The following is a 15,214-nucleotide window of genomic DNA, read 5'->3' as shown; positions in this document are numbered from 1 at the left end:
TTCACATATCGAAACTTCAACATCTTCTTCAGAATCTTCCTTTTGTTGTAGCTCAACTCTTTTGAGCTTCTCTATAATATGTTCAAGTTCCCTTATCTCCTTTATTATCTACATATTCACTTGTTGTTTCCTTTTCTCTTGTAGCCTCTGCCACTTCACTTTCTTTCTCATGACATAACCATATTTCTGGTCCATCTCATTTCTCTGCAACATTTCCTTTAATACTTCAAGATGAACTACTATCTTAGCCTTCTCCCTCTCATATTCTTCTTTACTTAACTCTCTCTATATGCCATTTGCCTTGGCATCTCCTTTCTTCTGTCCTTGGATGTGGTTTTTTTCAGAACCTCTGTTATGACTGTCACTAGTCATCATCCTCTCCATCTCTATGAGTTCCTCACTCACTTCACTATGAGTTGCACTAAAGCCTCTACAACATCAAGTCTACCCTACTGCCACTTACCTCACCAAGCTCTCCTCACTTAGTCTTTTGGTAAGCAATTGGTTCTCTATCTCTGGAACCTCCTTTGAGAAATTCTCTTTGCCCCTTCTAGGCTTCAACTCATCTGCACCTTCTCAAGAACACAATTGTCCTCTTTATCCAATCTCTATTGAAATTCCTCAAGGTTCTGCCACATTATGCTTTCAATTAGAAACTCTTACCAGCTTCCTTTATCTCTTAGAAATTTTACCCACATCCTTTTTGGAATTGCCTTTGGGAGTTGCAACAATACTTCTACATCAATGCAAAGACTACAACTTTCCAAATATCTCTGTTCTAAACTCTTTCAAAGAAACTTTCACACATAATTTCTTTGTTTAGTTCAGATACCAAATGACGTAGGGTTACCCCTACTTTACCCAGAGTATGCATGTAGACCTATGCATAAATCATTTTCCTAGGAATAGATATGACCTACCAGGTCAAAACTTCATTAAAGTTGATGGTTAAAGGCCCTTTCTTTAGAACTCATGTGGAAACATTTAAATAGACTAACCAAAGTCTAATCCTTTGTTATCGAGACTTTTAGCACCCCTTAATCTTCATGTATGACTTTATTAAAGCCTTTCCTTCATCCCCTTCCAATCGGGACTGGTTAACCCTTATAAACATTTATAAAACCTATGGCCACACATATATCACTTCCCATTCTTTATAACTTTGGTTATATGTGATTAAATCATAAACCCTTCTTAACGTGCCTTATTTCTATTATAATTATTTATAATATAAATACATTAATAAGCATACAGAACATACCTTTTCCGCACTTTTCCTCAGCCCTTGCATATTTATCGATAAACGCCTTTATCGCAATCGACCATCGTAGTTACCCACAGTCTTACCATATATATGCTTAGTCGCATCTCCAACTTTGATATGCAACTATTGGAACAATCAAACATCGCTTCATCCTTAAAAGACCTGGCCATAGCACTTTACCAAATACAAAGGAAATACATTAAACTTCTACCCCGAACCATATAAGCAAATCTCAAAACCTTATACACCCGCGTTCATATGTCATTGGGTCCACCCTTCCATATCAAAACTTCCGCTGCACTTCTCCTCCTCCTCCTCTGATCACCGAAGCCTCATATCAAATCTTGACCATCTGTTGTATCCTTCAATCTAACGGTTGAAATTACTCCCGACTGTTTAAACTTGCGTGCCTATTTTCCACTGTCGATCTACACCCAACAGATCCGATGGTTGTCGTTGATATTGAGTAGATAAAAATCATGAGGATTAACCACCCAATAAAGTGGTTTCCTCTCTCCTCTCGCTGCCATGCGTCGTTTGATGAGTAGAATCGAGTGTGATGTGCTCAACACCGCTTATGGTTTTGAGGCCACCCGAAATCCACTTTCACTATCTAAAAACCTCTAATGCGATATTTCTCCATCTCCTCTGTGATTGGATCCTATCCGTTGATCTTCAAGATCCAACGATTGTTGTTCATCATTTCTTCACTTCTTGTTTTCCCAGTACTTAGGTTTTATGCTGCTTCCTCAAGTTTTCTGTGGTTTTCGGCTTTCTTCTGGGATCTCGAAATTCTACTCCTCCAAACATTATTTAGTCTTTGAATGCATTCAACAACCCATTCCTTTCCACTGCATTTCTTTTCCTCTGTGTATTCACTTGAACACCTCTGCTACATAGAATATCCTAACTCGTTCATTCATCCACTAATTGATATCTGATAACACACTCGTCTCTCGCCCGTATTTAGCCTTGGACGGAATTTACCACCCAATTAGGGCTGCATTCCCAAACAACCCGACTCGCCGACAACGCCTCGTGATGCGGCAGGGTCCCGGGCCGACGGGGCTGTCACCCTCTCAGGCGCCCCCTTCCAAGGGACTTGGCCCAGGTCCGCCGCTGAGGACGCTTCTACAGACTACAATTCAGGCGGCGCCGCCGCCCGATTTTCATGCTGGGCTATTCCCGGTTCGCTCGCCGCTACTAGGGGAATCCTTGTAAGTTTCTTTTCCTCCGCTTAATTATATGCTTAAACTCAGCGGGTGTTCTCGCCTGAGCTGAGGTCGCAAAGTTGGAGCTAAATCCGCCCTACCCCATGGGAGGACAAGAGAGAGCAAAGCAAGTTCGAGCGATGCCACACAAAGCCCGCATCGGCTAACGCCGACTGCCCATCCAAGGGGACAAGATCACCGCTCGCCGACGCGCGCCACGAAACATCGCTTGAGGTATTTCAGCCAACCGCACCGCACGGGGCACGGACGACCAGCTCCGCTGCTCCCTAGCACATTGCAGGGAGCGCGTTTGAATGGGATGCGACGCCCAGACAGACGTGCCCTCGACCGAGGCCTCGGGCGCAAATTGCGTTCAAAAACTCGATGATTCACGGGATTCTGCAATTCACACTAAGTATCGCATTTCGCTACGTTCTTCATCGTAACAAGAGCCGAGATATCCGTTGCCGAGAGTCGTTTCCACGTACTACCGAAAAATCGGCCACAAAACTGAATAGGGGCACCCCCCACAACAATTACATAATGAATCACTCTATCTCTCCTTAGCCTGATCTTCTAATTTAATGGCCTTTGTTCATTATCTACCCGTAGGCTTACAAACACTCCAATCTGCTATCTATTTACCTATTGAACCTCTCCAACCTTTGATCATGCCTTTTTAGGCTTATATTTATACAAAGGATTCTAAAACTAATTCCTAGTTTAGATTCATAGATTCTTCAAAAAAATCCTAAAATCTCTTTCTCATCCCTAAGGATTCTCTCAAATCCACAAAATCATGAAATGACTCCTAATCTAAGATTTACAATAAATTCTCAATCCTCTCATCACTCAACTATTCTAAATCTCTCATGTTCTCCTATATTCGAGAACATTTACAATTAAGCCTCACAATATTCAATTAATTCCTATTCTCATTAAAATCACTCAAAACATTAAATAATTACATTAACTCAATGCTTAGGAAACCAACATCCTTGAAACACAATACCCCCTATGTCTACTAGAATACATTGATAATGTTGAGCTGAATGCTCCTGCATCAAATAACATATATGGTAATAGTGCATTTGAAACAATTTATTATCTTCTATATAATTAATATTGTGTTCCATACCTTCAACTTATCAGTGCACAAACATTTTTCACTGCACTAGTTCAAAATGAACCATTTGAAACTAGATGCATATTGTAACATATATAATTTAGTATTGTAGGAAAGTACAAAACAATAACAAAATGGAAGAAAAAACATGAAACAATTAGTATTTCCCTATAACAAAGCGAATATTTACGGTGATCTATTTGTCTTTGTTTTGCTAGGAAAAAGGCTAAATTTATAGGTCCTCATTTGGTCTTTAGTTACATGTTCATATTCATGAAAATATGCAACTCAGAAACAATGCTTGGAACTTTGAACATACTGTGATTTGGAAAAAATCTAGGTCATACTGCAATTTGAAACAAGTCTAGGTCATGTCTCAACAAACATCAATATTGAGGATAGTGGCATGCTTCAATCACTGCACTCCTTGCAAGGAAATAACAAAAATAACTCCTAAGAAATAGGTGAAATTGTTGCAATCCAGTTCAAACCATCATGTGGCTTAAACAAGTACAAGAAAATTTTATCTTTGCATCTACTTAAAGACATTATTCAAAGAAAGTTGAAAACATAGAAAACAACACTTGCATATAACACAACAACAATGAAACAACAAGTAGTTCTAGAAGCTTTAGAGTATGCTCATGACACCAAGATGTTTCACCTACTTTGAAGCTTGAAAAATCATATTAGAAGCAGATCACAAAGAAAAATTGAAAGCTCTAATGGTATTCCCACTATTACTAAAAACAATCCTAGTTTTAGATTACTACGACATTTTAAATATGGTCATCATCTTGGAAATAAAATTGATACAACTCAAACAAAAACATCTCATGCTCCAAGTAACGTGAATACTGAAGATAGTGCCATGTTTCAATCAATGTGATCCTTGGAAAACAATAGTAAAAAGAACCCCCAAGCAATAGGTGAACTAATTGCAAGCCAATTCAAACCATCTTGTGGCTTAAACAAGTAGAAGAAAAGTTTATCTTTGCATCAATTTAAAGACATTATTCAAATAAACTTGAAAACATATAAAATAAAGCTTGCATATAACACAACAACAATGAAACAACAACTAGTGCTATAATATTTAGAGCATGACACATCCATAACAACATAAAATAAAATAAAAGCTTATAGAAAATGTGATTCATTGAATCTATGAACACTGAGGAAGAAATAAAGAAAATGTGATTCAATGAGTTAATCAAGATAAAGGAAGAAATCAACAGAACTATCAAAGTTTGAACAAAAATATCGAACACAAATAAATGACACACCTATCTTTGAGTGTTCAATATGTGAAAGAACCTTCTTTAGAAGAGATGTTTTATTGGTAAAACAAGTAAACCAAGCAGCACATGCACACAACATTAGCAAACTACTAAATAGTTTCACTGAAAATGGAAAAATTGGTATCGAAGATGCCAAAAATAACAATCCCTACATTTGTAAGCTTTGTAAAAAAACATTTGAAAATGACACAACTCGTAAATATGCAACTCCAAAACAAATAAGCATAAATAAAAGCACTAGAGAACTCACATGGCCTACCAAAATAGAGGAAATACAAGTGGCATTAAGGTTCCCCGCCCTTTATTTTAAGGTTCCCCTTCCTCCAAATAAAGGAAGTGGGTCATCAACATAAAAAAAAACCGCAGCTAGGTTTAATGTGAGGAGTCATCAATGTCCATACTAACATATCTAGAATTCAATATGATTTCCCTTGAAACATAAATGACACTGCCATAGTGTTGTTAGGTCTACAACAACCCCCTTTTTTGTTTAAAAAAATATAAGGTCTCTTTTAGAATTTTTTATGTTTATTAAGAAACCTTCCAAAAGGAAAAAATTTAAGTAATAAAAGATTCTTATTTTAGTCAGAATCAAATTTTAGGTTGGATAGGTTAGAGGTTGTTCTATGCACAAAAACTTTCCTTTCAAGTCCTACCAACCTATCGACCTCCTGACTTCTCGATTTTTTAATTTTTTCTCTTGACTTCCGACTCTCGACTCTTGACTATCCCGACTCCCCCTACTCCTGAGTGGTGAGCTTATTTCCACCCCTATAGGTTATTTAATGACTGGCCCTTACAGTTCCTACCATAGGGAATTTAATGCCCTTATGGAGGCTGGTTCATCATACGGCCACCTCATCATACATGGCCATGGGCAACAATAGGAAAGGTCTTTTGATTTTCCGGCAACAATTTTTTCCGTGCGACATCGTTTTCATTTCCTGAAAGTCTGACAATGAATAGGCTGAGATGACTTAATTAAAGCACAACATTTAGTGATGCTTATCCCATGTGGCACTCTATTTGATATTTCAAATTTCAAATTTGAGCGTGAGTGTCCTGCGTACCATGTCATACCATCAGCATCCATACATCACTCATTTTGGGTTTGAATTTTGAAACTTGCCGAAACACTGATATTTTAATTTATTTGCTCAACATCGGCTCCTGATAGCGTCTATCAGAGGTCATTCTGGTGGTGCCAAAATTCGCCATGGATATCTCAAACGTCAGAGAAGAGAGATGAACGGCACTAGTTGCAGCTTTATTTTCATGTGCTCTTCATTCTGGTAATTGTGGCATTGTTCCTTAAGTTGTCTTGGTACATGACCTACAAATCAGCACTGGACGGTTTGATGGATTAGCTCATCATGGTCCTCATTCTCGCGATCTAGTCCTCAGCTTCCTCCAGAAAAATTGATCACCCGCAGTGGCTGAGGGTCGCCCAGAGGAGGTTGTCGTAGCCCAGATCAAAAACTAGTATGTTGCAGGGGCTCTGCCTCCCCAACAGTACTGTTGTTGCTTTTATTTCGAACGTGATGTGCTATGGGATCACATTGTTGGCAGCATAGTGGAGCAGGGCTTGGGCCACTACTTGGGAAGGTTTTCTCAGGTGGGAGGGCTTTGGGTGCACCGGTCCTCGAATTGGGGATTCATAAATCTAACGTTTAAGCATTAGTTTCATAATTTGTCAAACAATTGTAATTATTCAGGTGCTTCTGGATATAGGCTCTTTACATGTTTTTTTTGTGTCTGAATGTGTGTGTTGTTTTGGGACAATAACTACCTGTATCAGGATCAAACTTCTCGAGATAGAATAATTACCGCAAGAACTTCTAAAGATGAACAATCTTCTACATTTAGTGAAGGAGTGTTGTCCTTTGCTGGAACTACCATTTAAAAAGATTGACGAAGAAAGAGAAACAAGTAGAGAGTTGAATATGTTTGAGTCCTTCCATGACAATGATAAATGCTTATGTATGCTACAATGGTTTTCTACAGAAACATTGGAGGTATTATTTTCGGAGTGTGTTTTCCAAAACCTTCAGTCCCTATATTTGCCGCAATGTGGGAAATCGATGCAAATAGGAGGGCTTTGTGGTATGTTAAAACTTCAACATCTGGATGTTTGGGAGTGTATAAGAATAGAGGAGCTGCCACTGCCACATCTTGAGATGTTGATATCTTTGGAGGAATTGGATGTTTCTGGATACAAAATATTGAGGAGCATTCCAAGGTTGGGGCAACTCAAGACCCTATATGTTGTTGGATGCAATGAGATGTTAGAGTTTCCCGTCGCAAAGAATTTAATGTTGTTAAAGAAGGTTCATGCTTATAACTGCCTGCCCTGCTGAAATTATGGTGGGATGAGGGTGAGCTCGAACAACTGCGCCAAACATTGAATGCCACTCTGGTATTAATAATATGATGAATGGAATGTTTAAACATAATATTTATGTTTACCTATTTCATGTATACTTAATACATTAAATTTCAATGTTTAAATATATACTTAATACAGTAAATAGTAATATGAAATGTCTTCGAGGCTTGCTTTACGCATACAACATGATGGAAAGATGAATGGTTTTCAAAATGAGAGAATCACCTAACACGTGATTTGAAATTAAATATCATTTGTGAACTTTAAATTAGTGATCTTAATACTTTGCAATGCAACCCGATATATCTGTGTAAAAGATGATTCTCATCCCGACTTAATTTTTCCTATGAGTGATGATATTAGTGGACCTTTAAAATTCTCGATGATACGAGCGAAATCCCCACAAAAGAATTTCTCTTAGGGTTGACTGGTCATGCTCGCCATTCCCAAGAGATTCACGCCATCCCCAAGAGATTCCTAGTTGGACAAATTTGGAGCAATTAGAAATGGCAGATTTTATTGAATTATTATTAACTATATCTTAATATTAATTTAAAATCATTTAAAATTTATAATAGTATTTTCTCAATAATTATAAAATAAAAATTCAAAAGGATTAAAAAATGATTGAAATATTTTTGAAAAGTTTAAGATAATGATTTTAAAATTTTAATTAAAAAAAGATAAAATATAATTATAAATTATTTATTAAAGTAAAATATATTATATAAATAGAAAATAATTAAGGTATTATATGTATTTAAATTGGATTATGAAAATTATGGAAAGAAAAATTAGCAAAATTGTTAGTGATTTCCGGAATAATACTGTGTAACATGTGTGATTCTGTCAACGTTTTGGATGGTGACTCCATCCATCATTAGTGACCATACAACTGTGTGTGGTCTTTGATGATGGATGAAGTCACCATAAAAAACATTGACACATCACACATGTTACACAATATTATTCCGGAAATCACTAACAATATGACTGTGGAAGTCTCCAGTCACTCAAATTAGTAAAAGTTATATACATAAAAGAGGAGATTGCAATTTTTATTTTAAGAAATTTTATGAATTTTTTAAGTTTATCAATGCTTTAGATAATGATAGAACAAGATAATAATTAAACACTTATACAAAGTAATTTTCAAAGGACGTATTTTAATGTTTATTATAAAGTGAGAGGTTTTTACTTAGAAACATACAAGTTTGGGTTAAATGTTTTGTAAAAGGTAAGTTAAGGATATAAAATATTATTATACAAAAGTCTTAAGAAAATAATTAAAAATTTTGAATCTCTTCTTTTACATTTGCATGCTCTTCAATTCTACAATGGAGAATTGTCTTCCTAAAACATGAACTCATAACCTTATTGTTCTTATTCTTAAGGAAAGAAAAAAAGTAACACCTCTATTTATATGATCATTAAGGTTAATCCCTTTGGTAGCTAAGTCATATGGGATTATAATTATAAAAAAAAAATAACATATAGCTAAAATTTGAGATAAAAGAGGTCATCTAAAATGAATGTACTAATAACCATTCTGAGTTTACTTTTCTGTTATAAATGGTGTACAAGAATGTTATTGCTAACTTCAATAATACAAATGGTCGGTTGAAAGAAATATGGAAGAATGTTGGTTGCACTATATGACCCAACATTTAATGTCAATCTACAGTTCATAGACTTCAAGATGCAACATTGGAAATGTTGCATAAATACTTTAGAAACCTGCAAAGCCAAATCCTAATCCTTCAATAAATTGTTCATTACCATTATGAATTCTTGCAAACACTAGTCAAACCCTTGTTCTAAACTTGAAATCATAGGCATCCATTTAGAAGTGAAACCCTAACTACTGCAAATACTAATCTTTTAGTCTACCAACATTTGAAAGCAACCCTTAACTATTAACAATTGGAAAGAAAAACCTAACTACTGATAATTGAAAGGAAAACCCTTAACTATTGAAAATTCGAGAGAAAACCCTAACTATCAAAATGAAAACCCTAGCTACTAATTAATTGGAAACTTGAGCATCCACTGAACAAATGTAAAGGGTGCCTTTGAAGGGAAAAATAGAGTAGCTCCTAGTCAATCCACGCACTATAAAATATTCCCACACTCAATGCATAACTCTAAAGCAAAAGAAACAAGTCTATTGTGATCTTGTGCTAGGTCCTATTGCAATCTATCTTTGTGTCAAACAAAAGAAATATTCCAAATTTATTCCAAACACACACCGATCCAATATAAAATATGTGAAAAATATGCAAAACACCATATGCATGAATAACAAGGTCCCTACTTAGTTTTGACACATAACACTTGTAAAACTTCATAAAATTTGTGAGCAAATCTACTCACACTATTCTTCAAATTGGTATACAAGCTTCAAATATTTCTAAGAAAAATCAATCAAATATGAATTTTAAAAGATAACATGTTGCTCATAAAAAGGACATAGGAAAGAAGTAATTTTATAATCTGTAAGAGCATAAATCATCACTTTGTTCACAATGAAAAAATTGCAATCTTATAAATAATTGAATCCCTCTTATAAGCAATTCCTTTAACACATGTCAGACAACACATCACTTATACCACCACTGTGAAACCTCGAAACAAAAATACCTATATGTTATGTTTGAACTCAATCAATAACTCCAAGTCACATTACAACTTGTTTTACCATTCAAATAGTGGATTTCGATGGATCTAATATGAGTTGTGTTAGATGGAATGTCTCAGGATCGAAACCATAATTGGAATCCTCAAGAGATTAATTCTTTTCAAAAAGGAGGCAACACATTATACATTTAAAACATCCTTGTCATTGACTGTCATAAACCAAGAAACATGTACATAAACTATATTTTAGTGCACAAAAATAGATAAATCAAAGAGAAATCCATGTATCAACTCAACCAATAATAATGACTACAATCCAACTCTCATCATCATTCAACAATCGGTTTTAAGTTACAATATATTTTGATAACCCAAATCTTAACAGACATGTTGCACTTATACAAAGAGAACTTTAAATCTCAATCAAGATATTGTTCATTGTTATGAAATAAAACCCAAAATCTCCTTAGATCCAACATGCCTTATATTCTCATTCAATGGAGAAATCCAGATTGGGACTAAAGATTGAAAACCTAAGTGATGGATCGTAAGAAAACAAAATATATGTTGGTTTGATCATTACGTATAAACAATGTTTGGTGTAGCTTATAGATATCATCACATGAAAATATATTACAAAAGTGAATTATATGTGCAATTTTTTCCATGGAAATGCACCATGATTTAATCACAACACTCCCAGATGTGTAAATGTAAAGAAAACATAGAATAAAGACTTATCTACCGGGGAGTTAGAGTGTGTAGTTTTAACACATGAAACCTCTAGATCTGAGATCAAACACACAAGTTAGCACAACAAATGGATAAATATCAAGCATCAATAAACAAATCTGAAACCTAGCTAAATGAATGCAAAAGATGGAGGACAACGAGTTAGATTGGTGAGCCTAGCCAACCAACTTGTGCCTCCTATAGAAAATTTAAATAATAAAGAATCTTTAATTCCTCAAATGCACAAAAAAATGTAGGATGGAACATAGCATAAAACTTTGTATTAGATCTTCTTAGTCTCTACATCATGTCAATTTCTTAGGTCCATTTGACTAAGGATACATCTATAATAATACCACCTGCATTAGGCACAAACCATAGCTTGGATTTTATAAATTTTACAATACATCATTGGGCTTCAAACTAGCCAATTGAATGCAAAACAAAATAGGTAAGAATAATAATAGTTTGTGCTTGAAGGAAAGTATGGTGCAACCAAAAAGTAAACAAGGAAATCGCAAATATACTACGAGAAGAACTATAGAGTAGTTCCTTCTTCCTCAGTCTAGAGCTAGTTGTAATCATTATGCTCAAACTTTGACCTTGATCTAACTCCAAAACTATCTCTAACATGTGTACACAATATTGATTAACCACTAGCCCTCATGGCATACTCCAATGACCAAAGCAGTCCACGCATTCATTTCCTCGATGCATGATCTATATGCATAGTATGAGAACTGCACAACCTTTGTTACTGACTTATAAACAATCATAAATCTTGGAAAATACATACAAGCAGAGGTATTTTTAGATGAAATGCAAATTGAGCACAAATATTCACTATTGCATCAAAAAGGATGTGGAAGTGTGAGGTAGAGGTTCCAAATTGGTAAAACAAGGGAACAAAATAGGGTATCATAGGGGAAAAAAGATGTATTAAATACGAAAGTTTTGGGGCTTGAAAAATAGATGGCCAATCAACACTGTTTGAACAATTTTTCAGTGCCCTCATTCAAATTATATGTTGTGGTGATTTACAAAGATGGGTGGTGTTGTCGCTTTTAATGACACCTGCAGCACGGGTGCTTCAGGGGACATAGAAAGCTTCCTATAGACAACCTCTGGGTTTATTGTAGACAAGTGCCTAGGACATCTTAAAGAGAGGAGTGCATGGAATATTTTCAATGGGGGCTTTCGGTTACACTCCAATTGTCATGTAATTAAAAGATAATAAAGGGGGCTTGGTTCAATAGGCCTTCATTAAGGTAGACTCAAGCCAGTACATATATCCAAATGTAGGGATTAAATTGGGGTGACCTCGTGGTTCTTGTTATTAGCCCTTTGCACTTAAAAACATTACAAATTATGCGAGCTTCGATATCCCTTGGCCCCTTATAAATTAAATCAACTCTTAACTAGCATTACAAGATAGACTCTTCTAGAGTATTTTACATCACAAACACATGGATATCCCCTTTTCCATGAATAATGGGATCTAACGCAACGTCCTCCCAAACTATAGGTGTGAAAATAGGAAGGTTAACTTCTGAGTGGCAAAACTTTTGCATACAGACTCTTATTAACGTGATTCGTGCGCCATTGGAAAGGTATTTGTGCATTGAGTAGCATGAAAAGGTGTGGTACTAAAGTGGTAAATTTTTACCCCCCAAGAAGGTCCTTTGATCCCTCAAAATGTTCCGAGAACGTTTTAAACCCCGTTTCACCAAACTGGGTCCCATTGGTAAAAATGGTCCTATGAGTTGATCTCTCCACTTTTTCCACCTCAAATGCATCGATATGGATGAAAAACAATATACTTATCCAATTCAGATCACACCTCCCAATTTTTGGAGGATTTTGGTCCCTAATTTGTTTTACTAATTGAGGTGAGGAAATTTGTCCTTCCACCTTCTCTCTAGTGTACCATTTAACTTTGCCTTGAAGTTGTCCCTTCAACCCATTCTTACAAAGGTTATGTTGCCCATTTCTTGTAGTTCTGGACCTCTTTTGAAAAATTGTATCTTTTGTAAAGTTTGCATGAGAGTCTAGTGCCAAATCCTCCATGGAAGGTAGGACTTGTTCCTCTCCCTGATCTAGCAAGGAAGGCTCATAGAGTTTCAAATTATCTACATTCACAATTGACTAAATGCACAAATATGGTGGTAAACTGAGTCTATAGGAATTACCACCCACCTTTTCGAGTATCTCAAAGAGACATACCTTAGAGCCTTGATTTTCTTGTCAAGCCCCTCCAACCTCTCCTTGTTCAAATGTATCCATACTCTATCTCCCACCTTGAATGATTTCTCTATTTTGTGCTAATCATCCCTAACCTTATACGTCTCCTTCGACTTGTACAGTGTTTCATGTACCTTTAGATGGATATATCTCACCTTCTCTATAAGATTTTCAGCCCTCAAACCATCTCTTGTAAGATCTTCCCTCACTCCTTCTTACTGCCCATATGAAATATCCAAAGGTGAAGGTGGAAAATATCCAAAACAAGTATCAAGTGGGGACTTTCCTCTAGAACTGTGGACTGCTCTATTATAAGAATGTTGTATATATACCATAATTTCATCCCAAGTCTTCGGATGCTTCTAGTTGTATGACCTCAGAAGTTGTACCAAAGTCATGTTGACTACTTATGTCTGCCCATCTGTGTATGGATGGAATATTGTAGATCTCTTCAACGTTTTGTCTATCTTCTCCCACAATGTACTCCATAGTACACTAAGAAATCTTGTGTCCCTGTTTGAAATGATGCTCCTTGGTATCCCAAAGTGCACCCAAACTTGTCCAAAGAACACATTTTGTTGTTTCTTGTCAGTTGATGGACTTTTTACAGGGAATCAAAACACACATATTTCTGAACATGTCAATACCATGAACATGTAGTCATGTCCCTTCCTGGTTGTTGTTAGGACTCCATATTGTCCCTTTTTGTTTACACATTTTGTTATCTTCCATCCTCTTTCAAACTATAATTAAAGCCCATGTTATTACTTTGATCTATTTTCCAAGGTATATAACATGTCTTCTCATTACTATATGTTTGATTTATTTTACATGTAATTTTACATTTCCTTCATGGTTAATCGTTGATCGGATAGTTGCTGAAATAGTTTTGAAGACTACAGATATTATTGTGGACTACGTTGCTAAAACAGTTTTGTCATTTTGAACTACGTTGCTGAAACAATTTTGATTATGTTGCTGAAACAGTTAAGAACAATGCACAAATCACGTTGTTGAAACAACTGTGATTTGCATTTTTAGATTTAGCAGCAACAGAAGAGGATCATCGAAGGAGCTATTACATGGGCCATAACAACTGTATTCCAAAGTCAGGCATTATCATAACCATTGTAACAGTATTTTGTTAATGGAAGACTCGGTTATCCTATTTTAGCATTGCAAGTCAAAATAGGATTGACAATGTAATTAATTGTAATTGTATCATGGGAAGGTCTAGCTGGAAGAAAGGAACTTTAATCTTTTGTAATATGATACTTTTGTAGATGAATAAAAGACTGTTCTGAGCATTTTCTCTTAAGTTCCATTGTTTGGGGAATCTTGTGAGAAGGACAGGGTCCACCTTCATCACAAGATTCACCCCTTAAATTCTGTAGTGTGTTAAGTATTATTTTTACATTCATGTCTTGTTAAATTCCTGTTTTCTGAATTTACTTATGCGTTATTGAAACTTTGTATTTGTTGTTGAAACTCTGTTTCTGCTCGGTTATTGCATTGTTTCCATAATTTCGTTCATAGGTAATTAGTGATTATTTTGATTGGTTTCCTAGAGTGAGTTTGTGAAGCATAGTAATCAGAAACAGGTGCTGAAGATTCCTGCTTGGGGAATAGGGTCATGTTCTTTGTTAGAGCACAGCTAGTCTTTTCCTTTGTAGATTGATTTCCTTTCTAGATTGTTCTTTTTAACTGTAATCTAGGATTCCCTTGATCATTTTCTGCAATAGAGAGATTTATTTTGTTGTAACTCAAAGTAGAACTTCAGTTGTTTAAAGAAAGGTGTGATTAGAATAAACTATACTGCAACTTTTTACTGCTTTTGGAATTGAGCATATATAGTGTGTAATTGCATTTGAAATAAACAGATTTCCTGGGTTGACAATTTATGTAGCACTGGTTGTTTAGATTAATAAGCAATTAAAGTGACCAACATTTTGGCATCGTTGCCGAGGAAGGCAATTGTATATTTCAAAACCATTAATGTTTTTCTTTTAAATATGCAGAATGCATGAGAGGATGCAAGAAAAATAACCATACAGGTGGCAAGGGCAAAGGAGGATGAAGAAAGACCTTTATTAACGATATCATATCAAAGGTTGAAACTTCTCAGAGGCTGAGCTCTCGGAAGCCAAAGCCTCAGTTCTCCCTCCAAACAAACTACGAAATAGAGGAAGTTGTGGGCCCTGAAAAATTTGAGGAAATAGTAAAAGAAATTGAAGAACCAGTAGAGGATTTTAAGGAACCGGTTGAAGACATTGAGGAACCAATTGAAGACATTGAGGAGCCAATTGAAGACATTGA

The 15,214-nt window shown here is 35.7% G+C and overlaps 1 non-coding gene across 1 annotated transcript; it reads right to left on the bottom strand.

Moving 5' to 3' along the window:
- Window positions 1-2,797: 2,797 nt before the first annotated feature.
- Window positions 2,798-2,951, bottom strand: LOC149238756 (5.8S ribosomal RNA). Its single transcript, XR_016246870.1, has one exon. It is a non-coding gene; the product is annotated as a 5.8S ribosomal RNA (ribosomal RNA).
- Between the last annotated feature and the right edge of the window lie 12,263 nt (window positions 2,952-15,214).

This window comes from Pinus tabuliformis, chromosome 8 (genome assembly GCF_031772625.1).
Source record: "Pinus tabuliformis cultivar Carrire ecotype Pingquan chromosome 8, CPIR1, whole genome shotgun sequence".
NCBI lineage: Eukaryota > Viridiplantae > Streptophyta > Pinopsida > Pinales > Pinaceae > Pinus > Pinus tabuliformis.
Note: the sequence above shows the minus strand (reverse complement) of the source record. Positions and strands in the feature narration are given on the sequence as shown.